Here is a 19,031-nt window from a genome sequence, read left to right as displayed (position 1 = left end):
AAAATCCAGAAGGATTATTTGAGGGGCATAAGGAGCAGGAAATGTGATCACAAATCCCATAAAACTACTCTCGATCCAATTGAAAATGATGCAGAAGACATTTCTTCATGTATAGCCTATCAGGGGCTGCTTTCTCCAATAGCAGAGCTCTTGCTCTCCGTTTTCTTTTTCACCACGCAGTTTTTGTTCTTCTCACGCTGACTGACTCACTTATCTAAGACACTGTGACGCTTTGTTCCACCACAACATGGCACCGTGCCCTCAGCATGAGCCCAGTCATTAGATGCATCATTCTGAAATGTGAATATTATTGACCCAGAGAGGAACTTGAGCATCACTGATGGATGAGAAGAGCTTCAAAACCGGTAACAGGATTGGAACAACTTACTCATAAGTACGTAAGACACAGTGAGCACATGGCTGTGATTGACAAGAACCACTGTTTGCAAACTGTACTTCCAGGAGCACCATCAGCACACTCACCAATCAAGATCTGAAAATGAGTGTTCTTAAGACTGGCATCTTCTTAATGGCATCAGCCTGATGCCAAGCACAAGTCCGTACAAAAGCCACTGTCATATATTGTAAAATGCTGAAGCAAATACAAAGGGTGCTTCAACAATCAACTACTCACAGTCCAAAAGAGAACTTTCCAGCAATGAAGTATATGATGCATTTTACTTTAGGAATAAAGACTGAACGTGACCAGACAAGTTCATAATAATTTCTACTTAATTTTTTAGTTTTCCTTAATACTTTTCACGTTTAAAGATTGCAATTTTTGTTTGAAACTGCAGCTATTCAGAAGCACTGCCTAGCAGCCCCATTATGAGTCAGGTACCGTATGTAAGGGCATGCTGCGGGAAAAGGAAAGAACACCCCACACTTGGGGTACTTTTTGTCTTAATGACTGGAAAAATGAATTTACCCCAGCGAGTAAATAACAGTGATCTATATCGACCCCACTGATTCTCCTTCTCTTACCCAGTTGATCCGAGTTTGCCAAAACCAATTGTCTAATGATACTATTTTGTGATTTTACAGCTACTTGCATTGATGCTGTGCAAAGGACACAAGCAGTTATTCTTGGTCATGTATTTAAAAAACCCTGAATTGAGAGTAATTTGAAGAGTTGCTTGTTCGAATTTCTTCTACTAGACACGTTCACGTGGTTCTGGATGGGAGTAGTCAGACTAAATCTAAATTAAGATAAATTAGCCCAAGCAGAACACCAGATTAACACAGCTGTATTCCTTTCAGGTACAGCAGTTTACATCAGGTAAAACAGGTAGTTTTGCCTAATATACTCTGTGTCTGAAAAGTCTTCTGCAACTCTAAGCTGCATATGTTGTTGCAGAACAGTTATTATTAAAAAAGTCTCCCTACTTCCTAAGTACTGCCACGTTAAGTTAGATTGCATTTCTACATGGGCTTTTGCAAGATGGTGTCTCACCCTGAACCCAGATGATGCACACAGAGCCCAAACACAACATACTGAAACAGGTTTTGAGCATTCCAGATCATGCTTTTTTACTCGAATCTCAGAAGTAATTTTAGATGGGTGAATCATATCATGAAAACAGGAGTCCATTTATTTGTTGGTTTTTAAAAGCCTTATAATTCTTAGCCAGCCTCTAATTGCATTATATTAAATATTCACTAGAAATACACAGGAAATTTACACATTCTTCATGCTAACTATTCTTTTTGTCCTGGAAACAAAATTCATATTTACTCAGTTAACATTATTATTGATTTTTTTGTGTGCCAACTGAAAAACTGCCCCCTGACTTGGCAGCAATGGCTCCATCCTTCTCCTGCTGCACCCCACAACGCATCTGACTGTGCCTCTCTCCCCTCCTGTCCTCCATCTGCCTGGATGGCCGGGCTCTCAGGGACAAGGAGTGTCTATGAACTGTTCACCACACATTTTAATAGGAGCTGCAAGGCTCTGCTCTCAAACGTAACAGGGAAGTAGAAGAGTTATAAAATTCATATTGGAGGGATCTCATCCTATTCCTCTCCTTCACAGTTACTCAAAGAAGGGAAGAACATGAAAAGAAGCACTTCAGAATAATCCGGCCAGGACAGCCAACCAACCTGCAGGCTTCCCCTGAAGAAACAGGGTGCAAAGTTCAGTTCTATGTTTGCATTTCTAAAATATTTGTATTTCTAAAGAGCGTAAAATATCAAATATCCTTCTTGGAGAATAATTCCCCTCTAGACTCTTACTGAGTTGCTATATAACCATATAATAAATATTATCCTGCTCACATGCTTCTGTTTACTTAGCATACAATATATTTGATGCTATCAAGCAGCATAAGTTTTAGTTCTGTCATCTTAAAATAGTAATAGTTGTCAATCAAACTAGAAAGTGCATAATAAAAACATTCTAGAAACTAATAACCCTATATTCCTACACTCAATTTGGAGCTAAGCATTTCTTAAAATGAGATTAATTATACGTTTGTACAGTGCCCGATACAATCAGACAGACCTCTAAACAACATCCTCCTAGCAATGAACACAGATTATAATCGTAGAGAGAGAGAGAGTTTGTGTATGTTACACAATATATGCAGCAGTAAATTCGTAGCATCACCTTCACTTGGCCCAGTATTTTGGTCTGTAAGACAGTTTCTGGGGGGAAAAAAGCAAGCGCAATCTGCCCAGTACTGGAGTCTTTGCTAGAGGATGAGAGAAAAGGGCACAGTCAATACCCCAGTAATTTATGTCAGTATTTTACAAATATTTGGAGGTATGAAAGCACCGAGGAGAGAGACACTGGAAAAGTCCTCAAAGTTATTACCAACGTAATGCAGAGAACCGATGACTTGAAAATAAAAGTGTCAGGAAAATATCCTTTGAGTTATACCTGTGAAACTTTAGTGGGAACTTCACTGCTTGGGACATTTAAGTCTACACTGGACATAGTATTAGCAAATACCCTTGTGGGAACAATCCTAAAACATCCAGAAGATGGACTCGATGTAGAACAGGTCTTTTGCTGTTCCACTTTTTATTATTCTAATCCATCACCCTTCCTCAGGTGGTGAAGTTTTATGTAGACTTTAAAAATTATGACCACTAGAAAATTATGTATGTGTCTGTGTAATATATACACACATGTGAATGTGTGGTCTGGTTTTAAACACTAAGGCACAGAAAAAAAAAATCTTTGCACCTCATTTGCCCGTGCTACAGCTGTAACTGTGCATTAATCTGGCAAGTGCAGATAGAAATTTCTAATTATGGTTATGTGAATGCACTATTTGCATAATCGCAACCACTGAACTTGCAACTTAGGCATGCAGTAACTTCAGTATGTTTACTGTCGACAGTGTGGTAGCACAGGACTGTGATACGCTTATGCCATAAAAGCAAGATCAATCTGACAACTTTGTCCAAAAACAGACATTTAGAAGTCATGCAAGACAGACAACAAGTTGACACCAAAGGATGCAGAATAGGCTAGGGGGGAGGAGTCACATGAGGAACTCTAAATAAAACATTTCCCATTAGGGATTCTCAAGAAAAAGGTTAAATGTGCTATTTAGCTCTTTTCTGCCTATGGTCTCATTTCTCTCTGGCCCCTGTATCCTGTTTTGCAGAGTCACTCTTGGTGACTTTCTGAAACCTGAAGTCCACCAAGGATTTTGTGCTGACCATCTCTGTTGCATCTCTGCTCCCAAGTCATGGGATGGCAGAACTCTTTATGGATGTGCAAGGTGTGTTAAAGGAGGAGGATAAAGGCTTTGCTTTGTCTGTGCATCTTATTGTTATTTCTCTTGTTCTGGAATAGAAACCCTCTCACTGACCAAAACATAAGGCAGTCCCCTTTTATAAGAGACAAATAAAGATCACTGTCATTCTACAGTATTAAAAAAAAAAAAAAAAAAAAAAAAGATACAGTACAGAGAAATAAAAAAGTGTTTTGCTTTTAATCTTTTGGACAGTATTGGCCATGACTGGCTTTCCCATGCAGCCCAGCCTGAGTCTGCCATAGTGTTATAGTGATAAACAGTGGCCTGCACTGATTTATATACATAAATCTTAATGACTCCGATTGCTACTAAGGATGCAGAATGGTAGCAGGATATGGCCATTAACCATTCAGGCCTTAAAGACTTCGTAATTACTGAGTATACAGAATATTTATTATAAATACTATGCCAGGCCTCTTTTGTGAGCTGCCCTGGGCCTGTTCTCTGAGCCACATCAAGCAAGAAGTTTAAATGAAACTGCTCCCAAGTTTCTGAAATGGTTTAATAAAACATATACTGACTGTAATATTCAGTTTATAGTAGAAAACTATTGCCCCTTGGTTTGAAAAATGACCTCAAGTTGGCAATTCTACTCTCAGCTTCATAGATTATAGTCCGCTGTTGGTCATTTTCTCAATCCACAGGGCAATACTTTTCCATAACAAGCTCAAACTGCAATCAGTATTTGTAGGCTGTTACACAAGTTGAGGATAATATGTCTCAACACATCCTATTATATGACTAAACAAAAGAAATAATAACCTGGTGACACAGACATATGGAGAAAAACAGTGCAATTCTTCTAATTTTCTAATGCTGAGATAGCAGAAAAACATATTCTTTTGTTGTGCTAATTTATATTAAATTTAATGTCTTCAATATACAATTATCTCTAATTTGATTTTTCATTGTTTTATTTTATATTGTTTTATGCCTATACTTATTCCAGTGTAAAACAACAAATACTAAATTTTATTAGCATCAGATTTCAGAAATGACAGATTGTGACTGATAGCTTAACATTGTAAAATCATATTAAAATTTATTCACATAGATATCTTGAAGATCAGTTGCTCCTGGGCACACAAAGCATGCATTCATAGAAACTTCAGAGGTTTTATATAAGGAAATTCCAGTATAGTTTAGTAGGCAAGTTGCAAGTAATTGTTTCTGCACCCACTTGCACCACAGAAATACGAGATGAAACACATCGTTTCAGGCAAGTAATTCCCCTATTATGTAATCAAACAGATGCGCCGTGTTGACGATAAGTCAAAGAAAGAGAAATAAGAGACCTGGTATCTCTTCCAAGATGTGCCATTGACAGGTCTGTCCATGGCAGGCCTTAAGAAATGCCCACTCCACCCTCCTACATCGCAGCTACTCTGATCTGTAGGCAAATCCAACTTACCTAGCTAGCCGGAGTCCAGTGAGGTTTAATTCTTCTACTGATGGATGATGGAAGCTCTTGCAGATTCTTTACTGTAAATGCAAAATATTTATAATTACAAGAGTAATATTCATCCCCATCTGCAAATAAAACTCTGCAGTTAAATGTGACACCCACCCACGCTCAGAGCCAAAGAGAATAACTTCCCAAGCTGCAGCTACAGTGGGGTCAAGAGTGGACATTTTGCCAACATTAATCTAGAAATTAAAGAGTCTCCTATCCACTCAACAACAACACCTCATTTTGCTGGGAGTCTGGGAGTAGAAAGGAGAACCTTGGCTGTAAGATGACCCAGAAGAGAAAAGAAGTTCACAGAAGTTCCAAATGTGCTGCTTTGAAACTACAGACAACTACAGCCATCTATCTTTAGCACTGCATTTGGTATATTAAAGGGACAGATTTGGTTGCTGTTGTTGTGTTTTGTTGTTTGGTTTTTTGTTTGTTTGTTTGTTTGTTTTATTTGCTTTGGGGGTTGTGCAGTATTTGCTTGGGTTTGTGTTTTATTTTTTTAGGATAATAAAAATGACACACACGTGCCATAGCATAACGGATTAATCAAGGCAGATGATGTTTATCCTAGGTCCTGAGTTGCACATCTTCATAACTCACTCATAAAAATTAATGTATTGTACATGCATCACAGTGCTGCATCTTCCATTTTTACCCGTTGAGAATAAATTGTTCTAAATTGGATTACCCTGATATCGAGTAAGAAATGTAAAAGTTACATTGTTATTTTAAGAATTTACATTGCTGTGAATAGAAAACAAATCTTCACACTGTGCTTTTGAACTGTCACGTTACTCCCACTGTTATGAAATCACAGTTGCTGCTGCCACACCTAAAATCAAATGCAATGTATGCTGTATCACTTTGCATACTGTTCACTTGGTCCCTTAATCACAAAACCATACATGGGATGCTTTAGAGCTGATCTTTCATAGCTCTCTGTTTTTTGTACATAGGAAATACACAACTATGTACACAAGGACTCATAAAATCCTCATTTCTAAAATCAACAGATGAAAAAATCCCTAACTAATAATGTACAGATGTTTCCTACTTAAATGAGCTGCCGGCATTTAGTGCTGCCAATCACACAAGCAATAAAATTGGTGAATTTCAAGGTACTCAGCATTTACAAAGGATATTTTTTTGAAAATCAAATGTTCCCTTTACGATGACTGAAAAAGTGATTAGTCAACAAATGTACAGTGATACATTTTGATTACATCTCTAAATTCCTATGTGTGGTCAACTGCACTATATTCCTCCATACCAATTCCTTTTCCTTTTACCTCAAGGAAGTTGATTCTGCTGTCCTTAAGCTGCAGTGCTTCACTAAAAGTACATTATCTGCACATTATCTATAGAGTAATCCTCTTCTCAAATACAAGACAGAACATCAGAGTTTCTAATCCTACACAGATAGAGTAATTCACATCCACTGTACGTTTTACTGTAAAGACAGAGTAATACAATATGTTTGATAAATCATGTATGTGTCTGTGTACAAAGAAAAAGGTTTATCGTCTTTCCCACAAGATGCATCCGTATTAAGGCACACGCTCCCCATGCTGGCACTGTAACAATCTTTCCAAGCTCTGTAATAGAGACATCTGAGTTTAAAAAATGAAGCAGCCCACAGGTCAAACAAGTTCCTGATGAGAAGTACTTAACCAGAAATATTATTCCACTGATTCTAAGTTTTCATCCATACATCAAACCCTAAAGTCTATTGATTAAATACAACTGATCTTCCTTTATTTCAAAGCAAAAGAGAATTAAATCATCTCCACTCTTTTCCTTGGTTTGAAACTATCAGGTTGTACACAGTAGCCATGTGCCCTGCTTATAATTATAACATCCTTGAGGAGAGCTTATCCTACAGTGACTGAGCACAGTTTTCTTGTCTCTTCCTCTAAATCTTTTGCACCTGGTTATAATCAGTGGCACCTGACGGCCCAATATTTTGATCCAAAATGGCAAGTGATACGATCTGAGATCTGACAAAATCAATACATCCCTTTTCTTTGGGAAATTCTGCATTGGGACTATCTTAAGGATGTGCTTTAAAGCTCCCCTGGGCTACTGTGTCTCCTCACAGACTTCAGCTGTGTTCCAGTTTACCTGCACCACGCTGCTACACACTGTGTAAACACCCTCTGACATCCAATGCAGTCGGAAAACCCTCTATCAAAGATGCAGTTTCCCTTCGGGAAGGTAATCCCTGCTAAAAGCCATAGTCGCAGATGAAAGGATACACACTAATTTCAATTGCGTTGCTGTATATACACATTTAGTAAAACAAATACTCTCTTTTTTTTAAAAAAAAAAAAGGAATTTTTAATGTTCTTCAAACCTTCTGTAAATTAGCATCACCGACTACAGTAAATGCATGATTAGCAATAAATTAATTAACAAAAAAGGAAGTTACTACTTCCTAGCTTTTTCATTGCAACCAAGATGCCAAAATGAAGAATGGTGAATAAATACAGACATCTGTATTAGTTAAGAAGGCAGCAGCTTGGGCATCTCCTTCAAATCCTTAGTGCCTTACGCTGGAAATCACTACTTCAGCTCCAGCAAAGCTAAGTGAAGGTAAGAGTTTTTCTTCTGCTAAGTAGCACTAATTTCTGCCTATAGTGCCATTCAGATGAGGACTGATCAAGTCACACAGGTAGAAAACAGTCAGCCCCCAGTGAAGAGTAGTTCATAACAGCCTCCAGGTATTAAGATACGCAAAAAGAAACATTGAAAACAGAATAATTCAACAGATATTTTGCAAAATGCATCAATATTAAACTCTCAATTTTCTCCAAATCAAGAAACCACAAGTCAGAGAATCAGGAACTCAGAGTCAGGATTTTCCTATTAAAGAACATATGGTTTCTCCTGAAGTCTTTGATTGATACATGATCTTTTCTTTCTTTTCAGGCAGAACAGCTGTCCAGTGAACTAGAAGAAATAGCCCTGAAGATAGCTTTGTGTCTGATATGACTTTGAGAGGAAAAATCATCCCAAAGATAAATGCTTCAAATGAAATTTCTAAGGAATAGAATAAATGTATACATATGAAAGATTATTTTTTTTCCTCTTTGAGCAAGCAATCACAATAACCATAACTTGGGATTTCTTTTAGGGAGGTGGAATGGGGGAAGGAGGGCAGTTTATGATACAGAAGAGAAAAAGTACGTACTTCAAAGCTGCATTTGGAATAGCCCTCACCAAAAGAAGCAACAACAGCTTTTGAAAGGGTCATTGGGGAACAAACAGAGTTCTATGAAGACAGTCTGGACTCCATTACCTGGAATATATTGAAACTTCCTTGATTCTCCTCTGTAAGAGAATGCTCCAAGAAAGCTAAAACACATGCTTTGCTGCTTGGTAAAGACTTGGAATCTTTGATTCAGATGAATCAGCTTTGCTGAATTTGCCATATAGATGACTTTTATGAATTTGGACTGCTGTAAACCCAGTTCAGAATAGGACGGGTCTCAGCTGAGAAATGCCAAGCAGAAGAGTGCAATGGCCTTCTGCCTGCTCTACATCTATGCAGGCCCTGAATCCTTAAGAGCTCTTTGCTCACTCTGCCCCAAACTTCATCTTTCAGTACAATTAGCCTTCCTCTAAAACCATTCTTCTCACTTTCATTTGCCTCCCAACCAAACATCCACTCTCCTCCCTTCCTACACCAAAACCTTCCTAAACTTCCCTGCAAGCAGGGAAGCTAATTAAAAATTAATTAGATCCTTAGCATTAAAATAAAATTTAAAAAAAAGGAAAAAAAAGGAAAAAAAAAAAAAAAAGCACATTCACATATACCTTTGTGTAGCCATAAACAATACCTCTCCTTTCACCTGAATAACTCACATGCTTTTCTTGCCCCTGTTCTCAACTTAACCCCCCCCCCCCCCCCCCCCCCCCAAGATTGTCCCTGCTTCTGGAGTCTTTCTCCTTCTCCCACACGAGCTGCCAATAACCCCATGCAGCACCGGCATCAGACTGCTCTCCTGCTGCCTCACCTGCCTCTCCTGGCATCTGGGGGTGCCGGTCCTTGCCCTCACACAGGTTTTATATGCACAGGCTGCCATTCTCTGAAACCCTTCTCCATGGGATCCCGACAACAGAAGAACAGGAGATAAGATCATAAAAGCAGCCCCAACATGGTGCCCCATCAGGAAGCCAACTAAATCTGATAGACATGGTCCTCTCAATCTACAAGTAGGAAAGGGCTGAGCATCTAGAAAGAGAAAAGAGCAGCTCAGAAAACACCCTGATATGGTCTGTAATTGGCCAGCAGCACCCAGCAGACAAAAAGCTTTTGCCTAGGTAATGAAATCGCTACTTGTTTTCCACCCATACATATGCTATATATGTGCTTATATTCCTAATTTTTCCCCTTCTTGCCCCCCAGTTTTAGTCTGTAGTGACTAAAAGTGCAATTATTTTACTGAGATACTCTGTAACAAGCTTATGGGATGCCTTTAGTAATAAGATAATTATTTGTAACTCTATAAAGAATTATAATTTTTAATTTAAAAAGAAATCAAATAAAAACAGCTTTCATCTTTCCTGCCATGTGAAGAAAACATTCTCTGCCTACAACTCGAATTATCATTCTCTCCTTTGTGCAAAATGAATTGACCCAGAAAACTAAAAGGGTAAGAACCCATATTTGCTGGGCTTATTCAGCAGCCAAAAGTTCATGAAAAACACTGTTGTGTATCACATAGCAACCACTTGATGCCTATTGTTAAAATACAGTAGTTATTCAAAAAGTAAAATCGTGCACTCTCAAATAAGAACCTAGGCTGCAATGTGTGTTTACTGTTTTTGGGAAATAGTTATCTTGCCATTTTCTCTTTTTCCACAGCCTTGGCATATTTGGTCAACTATGCAATGTGCAGTTACCCATAGGAAAAAAAGCAACACAGGAATTTTCCTCCAGCTCTTAGCACAGGACAATGTCCATTCAAAGCAACACTTGAGATCACTATTCAGAGAGTTAAGATGGGCTCTATTTTTAATGCAGCCACATTTTCAGTACAAATGTAATATTCTGGAGGTAGCATGAGGGATAAAGGAAGACAAGCATATCACTTTTTAACTGAGCACTAGAAGGTGCACATTTTCACCTCTTCTCAAAGCAAACTATCCTGACGTGGTTGTACTCTGCCTTTGTAGGTCTCTTCTGACAGAACTATTCTATTCTAAAGTCCTTCGTACAGGCACAAATGTCAATATAGCTGTTGCACATTTACACTTTTTCCTGGCATTGCTACCTGTTCTTGCAGCTGTGCAGAAGGATGAACTTCATATGGGCACTGCCTGTTTCATTTTCCCTGCAAATACTTTATGGTAGGATCTGGTATAAAATACAAAGTATTTTATAATATCTTATAAAGGAGAACAGAAAGTCAGGTGTGGAGTCAGGGAAAAAAATAATAATAATAACAAATTCTATGAATTGAGTGTGTTTTCTCTAAAATACTTGAGAAGAAGTGACATATCTCTTGAGCCATACTGGCCTTCTTCTGTGTCCAAGAAAGCTGAAAGGCAGACAGCCCTCTGTTTCATTCACAGATGCAGCTGACTGTCTATTTAAATTATCAAAGCAAGGCTAAAGGGACTCTTGGAAACAACTGCTGGTGGAGATGAAGAAAAGAATAAGATACAAACTCCCTTGTAGGTGCTATTATGTGCTATTACACAAATAGCACAACTTAAAACTTCAAGATAATGGCATATTTAATACCAGAAGGGAATGGCAGACTTGCTTAGCATAACTTTGAGATGTTTCATCAAGGCTGTGTACAAACAGGTGTGCAACATTTTTGCTAGCTATAAGATGCTTGTTAAGATTATTTGCTTATCTGAAAGACTGTTTAAACTCCTTTTAGTGGCAGAAAGTAGATTAAGAAGGGAGAAAATGAGTGAACATGTATGTTTTTCTAGAGAAGCTTAAATCAAGCCTAGCTGTATGCAGGTAAATGTGCTATGTCTCCATAGTCTCGAGGAGAAAGTTGAGTGGTAGGCAGCTGACCCCAGATGAATGCCTAGATCTGCCAAGGAAAAATACAGGAATGAATTAGGTACCTGGGAGCAAAGAGGTGGGGTTTATGATTCTAGAGAGATGTCTGGCTGTTTGCAAAACAAGACTGAAATGAGGATGTATTGAAGTTGCAGCTTGCTTGCTGCAGGTGTTCCTGCTTCTCTTAATAAAGTCTTTCACCAGAGGTCAGAGGAGAATGCAAAAAAAAATCAAGTCTCCCTCTGAACTACCCTCTTAACTACTGGCTTACAAATGCATGTATTCAAACAGAAGTGTATGCACAATGAAACATTAAAATCAGTCCAAAGGTAGATTGGTGCATACTTAGAGATTGTCTGTACAAAGGAAATACTTGGTTTGGTCAGTGGTCAGTCATCTGGCCACAACAGGATGTGGTAATTATCTGACTGTTGAATAGCTGTAGTTACAACAGTAAAGTCACGTGTAATTTATCAGCAAGATACCAGCATACTTGACAACACTAAAAGGAAGCTATTTCGTACAGCACACAACTGGAAATAAACAAAAACTCTAAACAATAAACAATACTCTAAACAAACTCTAAACAATAAACTCTAAAACAATAAGAAATACCTGATAAAGAATAATGCAGGACTTCCCAAGCACAACTCAAGTTCTCCCCACAAGACTGGTAATTTATGAGCCACTGAACAAAACGTAATACCTGTACTGCACCTATGCAAATCACTAACAATAAGCGGCTCTAAGGACCAGTAAGAAGAAAGCCCCAAACCTCTATCAAACATTATTCTGAGGTATGAAAAATTCAAGGAAAAGTGTCATTCATTTTTATTTTATTTTTTTAATGGGGATAAATTGGGATTTCTGTAACAACCGACTCATTTTTCCTGCTTTTAGCTAAGGATCTCAAAGAGCACTCCAAGTGTTAATTAAATTACAAAGCATTCTTGAGACAGGTAAATGGTATTATGCCCACTGGGGAACCAAAAGAACATTTATGTTTCATTACTAAAGTCACAAAGTAATTCAGTGGCTAGAATTATCAGTCACCACTTCTACTCATTGATCTGATGGCCTCAAAGAGACATAGTTAGACATAAATGAATAAAATAAATGCTAGTAAGATACTCTCGTTCTTTTCTGTCTTCCAAAATTAGGAATTTATTTTATGTTTCCACTTCCTTTCAGAGCCATACCCAAGCGTGTTAAAGATCACAATACAGCAACGCAGACCAGAACCAAAGCAAGGGCAGGGAATTGCAGTCATCCTATTTTACAACTCCTGCAGCCACACCAGGACCCTCTTATCGCGCTTCCTAGCCAGTAATACTACCAGAGACATCACATTAGAGCCTCTATCCCAGCAGAATGAAGATGGAAAGATATGCAGAGGAAATAATCCTTCGCTGGCCATTTCACTTACTTCTAATACTACTTTGCTGAAGAAACAGGCACAAAATTCCCCATGGAAGCCAGTGCCTCATGCACTCTATACAATCTCCCACTGAAAGTAACAACAGAGGAAGTAGCTCTGAAAATGCTTGAGATCATGGAAAAGTCTATTCTGTACTCAAACTAGATCTATTTGAGGATGCACGTAAAGAGATGGAGGAGACTGACCGTTCTATTCTTAGTTTAAAAAGAAAAAACACTTGTATGCCATCCAGCTTGGCTCTCTGGTTAGGACACCTGCAGGATCCAGGAGTAACAAATCAGTAGGATATGAGGCAGTCTGCACAACAGGCAGCCCAGTAACTTACATGACAAGCTAAGGCATCTCTAATTCAAGACTGTTACAACCCTTCTAGATCTTTAACGAATTATAGCTCCATTAGTAAAGTCGTTTTGGAGAGTACTTCATGAAAGGTTTTTCTGTTTAATAAATATTTACTACTAAAACCAGGGAAGTATCTTTTTGAACTTGCTTTATACATTTTGAATACAACGTTAAGCCAAGATTTCAGGCCTTATTACCCCTTATCCCCCTCATTTCTTGTTATGTCATGAAGAATCAGCTACACAGAAGAGATGAGAACATCTTTGATTTAAATGACCAAGGCTTAAGACTGTCTTCACTGTGACAGAAAATAAAGCTGCTGCATATATTTCCAGTAGCATCATTGTTATACGGCATGACAATCATCATCTTTTTTTCTCTTCCTAAAAATATGTCTAAGGAACCACATGGTTTATACACTGCATTCAAAATATTTTTCTTCGTTTACATTGATTGCATATTTCAAATCATGTTACAGCTGAATCGCTTAGCCTAAATCAAATAAGGAATCCACATAAATGCATACACACACTTTCCTTGTTTTTAGACATTGCTGATATTGACAAGATTAAAATATTTTTCTCATTCATTATTTATTGTGATAGGATGAAACTGTAAGAGTATGTATTTAACAGAACATCACGAGAAGAGTTAAGATGTGGACATGTCATTTCATTTTGATTTTACTGAGACAGTGCTAAGTATGTGACTCCCTGACTACAATAATGACATCGTTAGGTGATAAAGATTTAAGATGCTTTGCAAAGCTGCAGTGTTATCCAAACTCCTCAGCCACGTTGATTAGGCACAGTATCAAATAGACTCGCGTCCCCTGTCTTGCAGGGGACTGAGGAATCTGTGCATCAGCAGCAAACTCAAATTGCATCAGGTATGGAAGTGGAATGACCAAAAAGCCATCGTACATATGCAACCCCAACAACACACCATTTTACTGCGCAAAAAAAATGCACCCTCTGCCCAGTTGCACCTCTCATGGCAGAACTGGTACTACCTGACAACTGGAGTTGGGGTCAAGCAATGCTATGCCTGCTCAAACCTCAAGTACACAGTACGTACATTTGAATTTGGTTTTTGAACACGTATATCTTGGATTGAAAACAACAGACATAGCACTGCATGATCCCAGTTTCCAACTCACAGTTGGGCACCATTCTGCATGCTTCTGCTGGCACTGAATTAAGGAAACGCTGAACAGAAAGCACCACAGCAAAGGCACTGTAACAGAAAGTGGTACTGCTGGGCAGAGCAGCATCAACCTTGCCTCCTGTAGGATGTGGCACTATCTGGGTTAGAATACAGAAAAACATATTTTAGCCCAAGTGCTTATTCTTGTGTACTGAAATCCAAATAAATCCCCTATGATAAATATAAGAGAATAATCAGAAGGTACTGAATGCTTAAAATACACCCTTAACAAAACAATGTAATGCACATCTCTTTTTACGTGTCAAACAATTTGCCTAACAAATCATAATAAGGCAGAATGATATAAAATTCACCCATCAAGCCCAAATGCATGCACAAAGATTACCATGGCAAAGAATTGTGAATTTCATTAAATATGTTAAAGGCAAAAAAAAAAAGAAAAAAAAAGAAAAAAAAAAAGAAAAAAAAACAGCTTTGAAAAATAGTAATCCTGTCTTTCAACAAAAATATTATAGGAAGCTATGAATTTGGTAGATCTGAATAGGATGTTGGTACATGTTTTACTAAGGTAATATAATGGCACACTATTATTAGATCACATTAATCATTACTGTGCCAAAGGCACTGACAGCACCACTGAAAAGGATTGAAAGGGCTGGTAATGGATATAAATTACCCATTGTGTGATAAAAGGATTTTTACTAAGAAGGTAAGAATAAAACAGCAAATTTCTAATATAACTGTTGTGTAAAAACCAAAATAAAAGTAATCCAGTCAGTAATATCCACAAAATCAGAAAGTAAGCACTTTTGAAACAAGATAAAGTCACAATAAAAACTGTATACAATATAAAATTAATTTTGCGGTGCATAATATTACTATCAATTTAAATAGTTTACATGATGACCTCTATGGGGTATGGTCAAGAGAAAGGTAAGCTTTGTTAATCAGAATAGAGTACGAGCTTCCGCATAGGCGTTTTAGGCTCGCGGGTTTGGGATTCCATCTTTGGGTTTTGTGGTGTTTATTTTGTTTTATTTCTTTAAAAACTATAATGGCTTTGTGACACCTCCCTGAAATTCGAGACACACTAAGAGTTTTGTTTTCTGCACTAACATCACAATAAACAGCACATCTCTCAGATGGTTTTATTTGGATTCCAAACACTGTTGCAAAACGAACCACATCTTTGCTGAGCTACTTAACTCCTTGATTGAAAACATTTGTATTACTAATTGTCCAGTTCTCTGCTTCTCCTTTACTCTTTCAAGTATTTCCTCGTATTAATAGGGGTCAGTGAAGTGAATTGGTCAGACTGAATTCTTATTTACATATTTAAAAATCCACATATCTTCTATGAAGAAGATGGAATTGTTCTAGAATCGAATCACTAATTCTGGTTGAGACAGTAGTCTAGAATAAGATCCAGTAGCTCACCTTCAATTAGCAAGTGTTCAAAATCATGAGCTGTATTCTTAAATGATATAAATTCCTAAGTACAGACATCAATCCTGAAAACACTTACATCCACGCTCAACTTTACTCACGTGAGTAATTCCATTAGCATCAGTAATTCAATACCTGCTTATGCATTTGCAGTACTGAAGCTTCAGTATGCCAGAATATCCTCTCACTTACATAAGCTATAAATCTGCAACATTCCTGTGAATCAGTTTCCACTGATTCACATGATATAAAAATGAGTGGACAATCCAGTATAACAGTTGTAATAAAGAAATAACATAAGAATTTGATTTAGAAGCAGAAGCTATCAGAAATGTTGATTTAAGAATCAATTAAGGCGGGTAGAATGTAGAATTAATTATTGGTTATTTCCTAGGAAGGTAGGCTTCTCTTTCAAACTCGGGGCCAAATAACCCAGTTCTGATTTCACACTGATTTCCACACCAGTCTGGTTTCTCTGACTTTACAGGAGCTTCTCTCCTACTGCACAGGAATAGCTCAGAGGGAAATCACACATATAATGTAGTACACCCCTCCACCCACTCATTTTCATGGGTGTTCTTCTCATGCTAATATACAACAGAATATGGTTCTTAATAATATGCGTGAGATATTCTATTGAACTTGTGGAAAAAAAAACATGAAAAAGGGATAAAATGAATTTAATCACGAGTGTCATGGATGTTTTTATTTAAATCATCAGTCTGATGATAAAGTAATAAATGATGATTCATTCCTAATACAATTATTAGATATCAACTGTATAAGATGAATGCTCATGATTTGACCAAGCAGATTTTTTTCTTCAAAACTCTATTTGTAGCTAATGACACCCAAATGAACTACACTAGAAAGAAAGAGTTGTCCTGGAGACAGAAACATTGTAGTTTTGAGGATGTAAAGTAAAAACAAAACCACGTGAGAACAGATTTTAAGAACTAGTTTAGGTACCTCAATTTTATGCACTTCTTAATATGGGGGGAGGGAGAGGATAAAAACAACCTAAAAATTCAGATGCATAAAGCAGAAGAGGACATAATAACAAAGGAGTTTTCTTACCAGTTACTCTTAAACCAAGGAACGTGTTCCCCAGCTGAGGAAATCCTTAAGAGACACAGGACAGGTACTGAAGGTCGCAACTGTAAAAATAAAACCTGTTAGAAACCTACTATGTCAAAACTCTATGTTTGATTCAGACATTTATGCTAAAATATTACAATGCCACCTCAAGCAGACAATCTACAGAGCAGCAGAGAGTGTTGAGAATCAGAATATTAATGGGATTAACACCTTTTATTTTTTAAGCCTTCATAATGTACTTGCTTGGTGGCCATTTCATTTCGGAAACTGAAAAGTTCTTTCAGTTCTGGATTGTTTTGAGAGGGAAAACCTCTCCTCAAGATAATACCGAGGAACAGAAGGAAATTCTTCTGATCCTTTCCCCTAGACAGTGCAGCAAAAGAGGACAAAACAGGATAAAACAAAAGTTGCATAGCATACTCCAGAAACCCAGTTATTCTCTTTGACATTGATATTCTAATCTTTGGAAAGGAGTAAAAAGAGAACAGCTACTAACTGTATTTTTACTTTTTTTTTTTTTTTTTTAATTCCATTTTATAACAGAAATAAGTCCTTTGTAGATGATCTCATCTAATAAACCCCACTTAAAAGAGATAAGAGCCAGCAGTAAAAGCCAAGCCAGAATACTTCCAAGATATTTGTCAGTAGTGAATTTAGGGCCATTACATTAGTAAGCAAAATAGAAACAAAAACAAAGGGCGTTCTTAGAGCAAAATAAAGTTCACTGGACTGAAGCTATAATCTGAAGAATTTATGACTGAGAATTCTAACTATGTTTGTTCCTATGTGTGTCTAACAAATGAAATTAAAGGTCATTTCCAAAGAATACACTTTGTACATCTACATCAACCAAACTATTTCATACAGCTGGCTCTGGCTCTGAGGCCGCAGATCAAGCAGCGCGGCCACTGGGCTTCACCTCCTGCATACAGCAACAGGGGAGGTGCCAGCCCCACAGACGAGCCCCCCATCGCTGCCTGCAGTCCTCACCACACACATCTGCATCCTCACCAGCTGTGGGAAGCTATTAAGAGCTTGGCCATTTATTGTGTCTGGTTCGGCTGAGGCTGCACTGACAGCATCACACTGCTAAGCAATGCCATTTGTTGACTTGAAGGACAAACAACAGCTCTGAGGGCTCCTACTGATGACCAAAACAATATTAAATAGTTCTGCAAATTGAGAGTTCCCTGCTAAGCAACCATGCACCAGTGCAACACTGAGAAAGCACTTCCATGCATCCTTGTCCTGACTACAACCAAAGCAAAACACTTATCCAAAATACCGTGCTTTGTCCACACCATCACCTCCTCTTGCTCCTTGGTTTTCCCACACACCAAACCCATGCCATCAATTTCCACCTCAATGGTCTGCCACGGTGTTTCCTGATCTCCACTTCTTTCCTCTCACTTGTAGCCTGAACCAGCCTTTATCACAGTCCTTGAAATGTTTTCCAAGTGATAATTTCTGCCACGTAACTCACATAGGAGAATTACCCCAGTAAGGCTTCAAGCCCCTCCTTTATAACTCACATTTCCACAGTTAACTGCCAAAAATTCAACAGACATCTGGTTTGCCATCACCACTGTTTCTCACACGTAGAAACACATTTCTTTTTTGCTCTCTCCTCACGCTTGGTTTTCTCTTACAAACCAATTGTCTCTAGTTTTGTAGTTGAATTATAAGCCCTGAAAAGCAAAGGCCAGCTTCCTATTACACATCCAACAGCACTGACCGCAGCAGGCAGTGAGCAAGTGCAAACCCCAGCTGCTGGGCACCCTGCTTTTCAGGGGGCTCCCAGGTACAGCAGAAGCAAGGCAGAGGGCAGCCAAGCCATGCCACAGACACTGGTTGAAAAGAATGAAAACAGCTGGGAAATGGTTCAGAAGGCACCCTGCCATCAGATTTCCTTTTCCTAAACGCAAAATCCTATCTATAGAGGATTAGGGTCCCATTTATACAGGCCCACATCCTTTTAGGATTCAAATAAGTAAATGTTGGTTACAATATTTGGATACAGAAAAAGCAAATTCCTGAATTGCTATATATAAACACAGGTCCCATCCAACATCTTTCAATTGCACGGTGTCGAAAAACAGTGACAGCTTGTTTGTCTGGAATTTCTGCTGTTGTTGACGTCTTAAAACCTTCAGATACACCTTTTTAGTGTTTACTTGCAGCTCAGTCAAAGTAAGAAAGCCAAGAAATAGAAACAAAGAAGATAATAAGCTGTTGGGTTTGGAAAAGATGTTATCTCACTAAACAGGTTCTTAGTACTCCTACGCCAAC

General features: G+C 38.1%; 1 protein-coding gene across 8 annotated transcripts in view; it reads right to left on the bottom strand.

The window, feature by feature from the left end:
* The window catches only part of ZNF536 (zinc finger protein 536), a 314,380-nt gene that overhangs the window by 245,659 nt on the left and 49,690 nt on the right, over nt 1-19,031 (bottom strand). For all 8 annotated transcript variants that reach the window (XM_085551816.1, XM_015874058.3, XM_085551820.1 and 5 more), the window contains exons 2-3: nt 16,722-16,801; nt 5,179-5,249 (exon numbers count right to left, since the gene is read on the bottom strand). The gene's annotated coding sequence lies outside the window, so the exon portion shown is untranslated. The remainder of the gene's footprint in view (nt 1-5,178; nt 5,250-16,721; nt 16,802-19,031) is intronic.

This window comes from Coturnix japonica, chromosome 6 (assembly GCF_054131305.1).
Source record: "Coturnix japonica strain WE chromosome 6, WE-NBRP24, whole genome shotgun sequence".
NCBI classification, from domain to species: domain Eukaryota; kingdom Metazoa; phylum Chordata; class Aves; order Galliformes; family Phasianidae; genus Coturnix; species Coturnix japonica.
Note: the sequence above shows the minus strand (reverse complement) of the source record. Positions and strands in the feature narration are given on the sequence as shown.